The sequence below is a fragment of the Eufriesea mexicana genome, unplaced genomic scaffold (assembly GCF_001483705.2).
Source record: "Eufriesea mexicana isolate 0111107269 unplaced genomic scaffold, ASM148370v2 scaffold2698, whole genome shotgun sequence".
NCBI classification, from domain to species: Eukaryota; Metazoa; Arthropoda; class Insecta; order Hymenoptera; family Apidae; genus Eufriesea; species Eufriesea mexicana.
Window position 1 is genome coordinate 65,042 of NW_016910749.1, and position 6,493 is coordinate 71,534.

General features: G+C 32.6%; 1 long non-coding RNA gene across 1 annotated transcript; it reads left to right on the forward strand.

Moving 5' to 3' along the window:
• Window positions 1-3,327: 3,327 nt before the first annotated feature.
• Window positions 3,328-5,938, forward strand: LOC108550377 (uncharacterized). Its single transcript, XR_001890416.1, has 7 exons — window positions 3,328-3,379; window positions 3,452-3,748; window positions 3,934-4,119; window positions 4,369-4,470; window positions 4,862-5,045; window positions 5,357-5,441; window positions 5,800-5,938. It is a non-coding gene; the product is annotated as an uncharacterized LOC108550377 (long non-coding RNA).
• The last annotated feature ends 555 nt before the right edge of the window (window positions 5,939-6,493 follow it).

Here is a 6,493-nt window from a genome sequence, read left to right on the forward strand (position 1 = left end):
CAATAAAATTGAATGATGATATGGAGATGATTTATAAATCGCAAATATATATTTGTTTTATGACACATATTTCGTGAATGAAAAAATATGACGATTCTCATTGTATACGTAAGCAGATTAAATCCAAAGCTTAAAAATTAAATCATTCACTATTTCTATAAAAATTACGAAATATATATACTTGCGATAACCTTGGTCATGTTGTTTCGAATTTTATCTGTTCAATTTTATTTGTAGTGCCGTAAAATATGCGTCTTATGAGGGCTTTTATCTAAATTTAATTCAATTTTATATAAAATTATCAATGTCCATTGTTTTTAATGCATTGAAAATCATAATTATTTATCGATAATAGGTAATTCGTAATTCCACGCACACACTGTAACAAAGAATTGACTAACTAATAAATAAGGTGTACAATTGCTATAATCTAGATTAACATTTCGTCTGTAATGACAATATAATCAAGACACCTAATCTGTGACTTACCCAACAGTGGCATGTAATGTAGTATTGTCATTTTCTAGTTACAGAGTACGAAAGCTCGTAGCTACTTTCTTGTCACTTCCAATATTACCGACACAGCGTGGACGAACATTATAACGCTCACAGTGGTAGGAACTAGAACTATACACGAGATACACGATAGACGCAATTTTTAAGGGATCTACGGATAATAAATTTTGAAATACCGATAGAGTAAATATTATAGAATTTATGCTTACCATTTACAATGCTGATTTTAGTAATTATCTTCGATATATCCAATAAAATTCGTATAGGTTTTTTTCACGAAGTAAATTGCTGATAAAGAATTCACAATGTTCATATATTACATATTGTAACTATATACGAAAAGGCATTGTATTATTAAAAAAGTTACTGGATCAGCACAAAAAAGGTTGCAATTTTACTAGTGGTTACAATTAATACTAAATGTAATTATGAAATTATGGATAATGTATGGTCCGAAATATTTTATAACTGAAAAGAAATATAAAATTTTTATTTTCAAAACATTGAAAATTCATTACGTATTGAAGCTGATTTGCGTAGTTATTATCCGCTACTGCTGCACTAAATTTAAAATTTCGCTACTGCGCATTGAAAGTCATGGGGGGGTTACTTTCTAACCAATCAGCAGATTGCGTAGAGGAAACTACGTAAGGAAGAGCTCAGTCACGTGAAGAAGATCCGAGAGATCGGTTATGTTGTCTTGTTTTATGTATGTAACCAGCAGCATTTATTTATTATATAGAACTTTTATTTCTTTCCTGTAATCGTCTTGGTAGCTCTTAAAATGGAAATATCAGGATTAAACTCAAAAAAACCGAGAAAAGCATATCTACCGAAAAAGGAAAAATTGATGAAAAATGTAAGGAAACTGCACGCAAAGGAAAAGTATGAAAGTTACACGACACGGTAGGAAATATGAACGTCTCCGTCGAAAGGATAGGAACACGACATAATTGCATGATAGGATACAGTGCCGAAAGTGGAAGTGTGTGACGGATCGTACTGCGTCCTTACTTTTCGTGGTTTAGCTTTCCAAAATTTCGATTTTTAATCTGGATTTTTCTTAATAACTCGATAGATCTCACTCTTCTCCAATAGAATCAGTGACTCTTTTTTCGATTTTCACAGTTTTCTTTCGAAATACAGTGACGAAAGTGGAAGTGTGTGACGGATCGTACTGCGCAGTTACCTTTCGTGGCTTAGCTTTCTGAAATTTCGATTTTTGATTTCGATTTTTCCTGATCATTCGGTAGATCTCACTTTTCTGTAATAGAATCGGTGTATTTTTTTTTATTTTCTCCATTTTTTTTCGAAATATAGTGCCGAAAGTGAAAACGTGTGACAGGTCGTACTGCGACGTTATCTTTTGTAGCTTAGCTTTCTGAAATTTCGATTTTTGATCTGGATTTTTCTATATCACTCGATAGGTCTCACTTTTCTCTAATAGAATCAGTGGTCTTTTTTTGATTTTCGCCGTCTTTTTTCGAAATACAGTGCCGAAAGTGGAAGTGTGTGGCGGATCGTACTGCGTCGTTATCTTTCGTGGCTTATCTTTCCAAAATTTCGACTTTTGATCCGGACTTTTCTTTATCACTCGATAGATCTCACTTTTCTCTAAGAGAATCAGTGATCTTTTTTTGATTTTCGCCGTCTTTTTTCGAAATACAGTGCCGAAAGTGGAAGTGTGTGGCGGATCGTACTGCGTCGTTATCTTTCGTGGCTTATCTTTCCAAAATTTCGACTTTTGATCCGGACTTTTCTTTATCACTCGATAGATCTCACTTTTCTCTAATAGAATCAGTGATCTTTTTTTGATTTTCGCCGTCTTTTTTCGAAATACAGTGCCGAAAGTGGAAGTGTGTGGCGGATCGTACTGCGTCGTTATCTTTCGTGGCTTATCTTTCCAAAATTTCGACTTTTGATCCGGACTTTTCTTTATCACTCGATAGATCTCACTTTTCTCTAATAGAATCAGTGGTCTTTTTTTGATTTTCGCCGTCTTTTTTCGAAATACAGTGTCGAAAGTGGAAGTGTGTGGCGGATCGTACTGCGTCGTTATCTTTCGTGGCTTATCTTTCCAAAATTTCGACTTTTGATCCGGACTTTTCTTTATCACTCGATAGATCTCACTTTTTTCTAATGAAATCAGCGGTCCTTTTTTGATTTTCGCCGTTTTTTTTCGAAATACAGTGCCGAAACTGGAAGTGTGTGGCGGATCGTACTGCGTAGTTATCTTTCGTGGCTTAGCTTTCTGAAATTTCGAATTTTGATTTCGATATTTTTTTATCATTCGATAGATCTCACTTTTCTGTAATAGAATCGGTGTACTTTTTTCGATTTTCTTCATTTTTTTTCGTAATATAGTGCCGAAAGTGGAAACGTGTGACAGGTTGTACTGCGACGTTATCTTTCGTGGCTTAGCTTTCCGAAATTTCGATTTTTGATTTCGATTTTTCTTTATCACTCGATAGATGTTACTCTTCTCTAATAGAATCAGTGGTCTTTCTTGATTTTCGCAGTTTGTTTTCGAAATACAGTGCCGAAAGTGGAATTGAGTGACGGATCATACTGCGCCTTTATGCACAATATTCAAGAATTGAACGTTTCGCAAAGGTGCATCCAAACAGAAATTTATTTCATTGTTTGTTAATTTTTATGCGACAGAAAATATGGTTGGAACGTAGTTAGGGACGATTTCCGTATTAATATTTTACAACGGAATATAAATACATATTATACATATCGATAAATTCACATCAAGAACTCAGTATTATCTGAATCTAAAATGTTGTTATTGATTATCTTTTTTACATATTTTTCAGTCACAAGATCAATCTCATTTCCTCAAATCCAAGAATTATATGTAAGTAATTATTCCTGTGATTCATTTTGACATTTGAAATATATTACCTTTGACTGTGATAATATTTTCTAGAATACTGGACTTTCCTAAGAAATAAGCGCATCAACCGATTCTGGCTCTGCTGCAGAATATTGAATCAAGCACAATACTAGCCATTGGAAGTTTCTTATGTTCGCCTGACTTCTATAGTTCAACGAACGAAACTGTAGGCTGCGTTTAAAAATATCTATCTGCTTGAAATTTGTCCTTGACCGAGAAGCATTCCCTACCTCTCTGCCCCCCTGCATCCTCTCGACCACCGCTGTCCTTTGTTCGGAACAATTTTGCCAACTCACAGTGCTGGGTAGCATTGTGCCACTGGAAATCATGGTAAGAGGACCTATCGTTATGTGTATTGCATATCTGTTACGCAATACTTTGATACTATTTGTACATTATTAGCCTTGTGCAACCAGAACACTGTTTTCTTTGCAGTTCACAGTTTTCTTAAATTAAATTATAGAATATTAATTTCGTCGTATGTTATTCTGATTTACTCTGTATACTATTCACAGACATCTAATTCGTCAACTCTGTAAGTTTTACGAAGTTCAGGTCTTCGACTTGTTGCGGTTTTTGAAAGTGGAGAGGGCAGCTAAGTTTTTGGGCCAATCCAAACTGTTATAGTTAGTCGTCGCCAAGAATTGTGAATTTTTTAATCTACTATTGATGCATCGTTACAACGTATCACGTAATATCACGTAAGTATATTACCATCGTCTCCTTGTTGCGTAGTACTCTTATTTTTATCGTTTCAGTTTTCATACATTAGCAATTTCATTGTGACAAAATCAGATAATTTTTCAAATTGCTCTATTCCTCTTAAAAAATTGTATTTCGCTATTAGAATCATATTAGTTACTTGAAACAAAATTTGACACAAATCGTTGTCTCCTTTTAATACGGTTAATTATAATTTTGTACATTTGATTTTGATTTCGTCTGTGCAGAGTAATCATTGATGGTGGGAATAAGTTTGACGGCTACAATATCATACGATACAGATGCCAGTATGACAATTGTAGAATATAACTGCTGTTCATCGAAAACTGGTAATTATTCAACACATTTCTTTTATTCTGAAAATATTCGTATCACAGCATTTTCTTTTCTAATGGTAGAAACAAATAAATATCATGGTTTTTTTAGTAATAGAGCTATAACTGGAATAAATTCATTTGACTTTCTGTAATTAACTAAAAAATTGAAGTAATTTTCATAATATAACGAATTTGATTTGATAATTCGACGGGGTCATGAAAAGTGGTCATATGAATTGTTTCAATAATCCTAATTTTTTATTATTTTAAATATTTTCATATATTTATAATTATTCTAAATAGTAATAAATAATTACAGCGAATATATATTATATGTGATTAACAAGAGTAAATAAAAATAGTTATACGAAGGAAAGAGATTTTCACGTTATATACTCCACAGATAGGTGATTAGCCAACCATGAGAACCTCTACGAAGTTCAAATTTCCGTGCTATCGCGGGCTTTGGAAATGGCGGGAAGAGCTAGGTCTCTCGACCAATCCGCTGACGGCTAGGCGACGCCATGATAGGGTGGGGTCATTCTCCTTTTGTACGTCGCGGCAACTGGACGTGAGATGGAATTCAGGTATTCTTTTCATTTATTGTTGTGGAGAACTTTCATTTCTGTCTTTTCAACATTTATATACCATTGCTACCTTCATTTTTTTAACATCTGCTTATGTAATAATATTTTGAACATAACTATGGAAAAATCAGATAATTTTACAAGTTTTTTGAAATGCCATTTTTCCATTTGGTTGTTCGTTTTACTAATTGCTTTCACAAAAGAAATATTAGCTTTTAAGTTGAAATTCGAGTACGATTATTTTCCTATTTTAATATAATTTGTGATAGTTCTACACAATCATGCTAAATTTATGGTTTTTGCTGTTGCAGATTATTAGTTGATTCCAAGAATCACTTAGAACGTATTGAACGCACCAACGGTCGTATTAGAGGACGAGCAGCAGTCACTGTGATGGTTTGTAACCAAAGTCGTGAAATCTATGACGGAATTTGGTAGTGGCGAACATTAATTATGTTACGAAGATAAACTCAATGCGTGTTTGTACTTTCATTTTATACGAACATTGTTAATCTTTAGTATAATCATTGAACATTCTTTAATTACATGTGTGATATTATTGTAAAAAATCATAGAATGTAAGATTTTTTGTCGATTTCTTAATTTGATCGTTCTTGTAACATATTAATGTATTTCGGTACTAGAGTTATATTGGCTGCTTGTAACAGAATTGACGATCGCCCATTACCTTTTATTAACATATTTGAATTTAGCTTTGGTCGTTTGATTAAAATTCTTGTTTTCTTCTGTACAGATTAATCTCTGATGACTGGAATGGCCTGATAGCGTAAAATGTTCAAAGAATGAACGGCATATTGACAAATGGCCGACTTTACAGCTTTTCATTGAAAGCTGGTAATGCCTAATGTATTATCATACAATAAACGTAAAAGATTTGCATTATATTTTTGACGTGTCATTATTGGTATTTGATACAAAATTTCCAATCATTCCATAATTTTTTAAGATCTTTCCCTTAAGGAAAAACGAAGGAAAGAAGTTAAATTGTTAAATTAAATCGTGTTCCGAGAATTTTGTATCAAATCATTTCTTAGTTTGAAATGATCGAAATAAGTCATTTCAAAGGTGTGCTAATAATTCACATATAACTTGAAGTTAATTCGTTGAATTTTTCACCATTTAAATAAAAGATTTGAATAACTTTCACAATTTGCATTATTTGGTTTGTGATCACTACGTCGTTCAAAGTGATTATATAAATTGTATCAATAAACCTGTTTCGTTGCTGGGATTTTCAAATATTCGGAATCATTTTCAATATTAGTACTTAGTTACAGTGGGTCAATGTTATATGTGAATAAAGAAAGTTCATAAAAGTAGTAGTACGAAAGAAATTGTAATGTACAATTATTAATATATATTATTAATAATATATAAATACTATATAATTTTTATACTGTATCATATTATGTATAATATTACTGTAT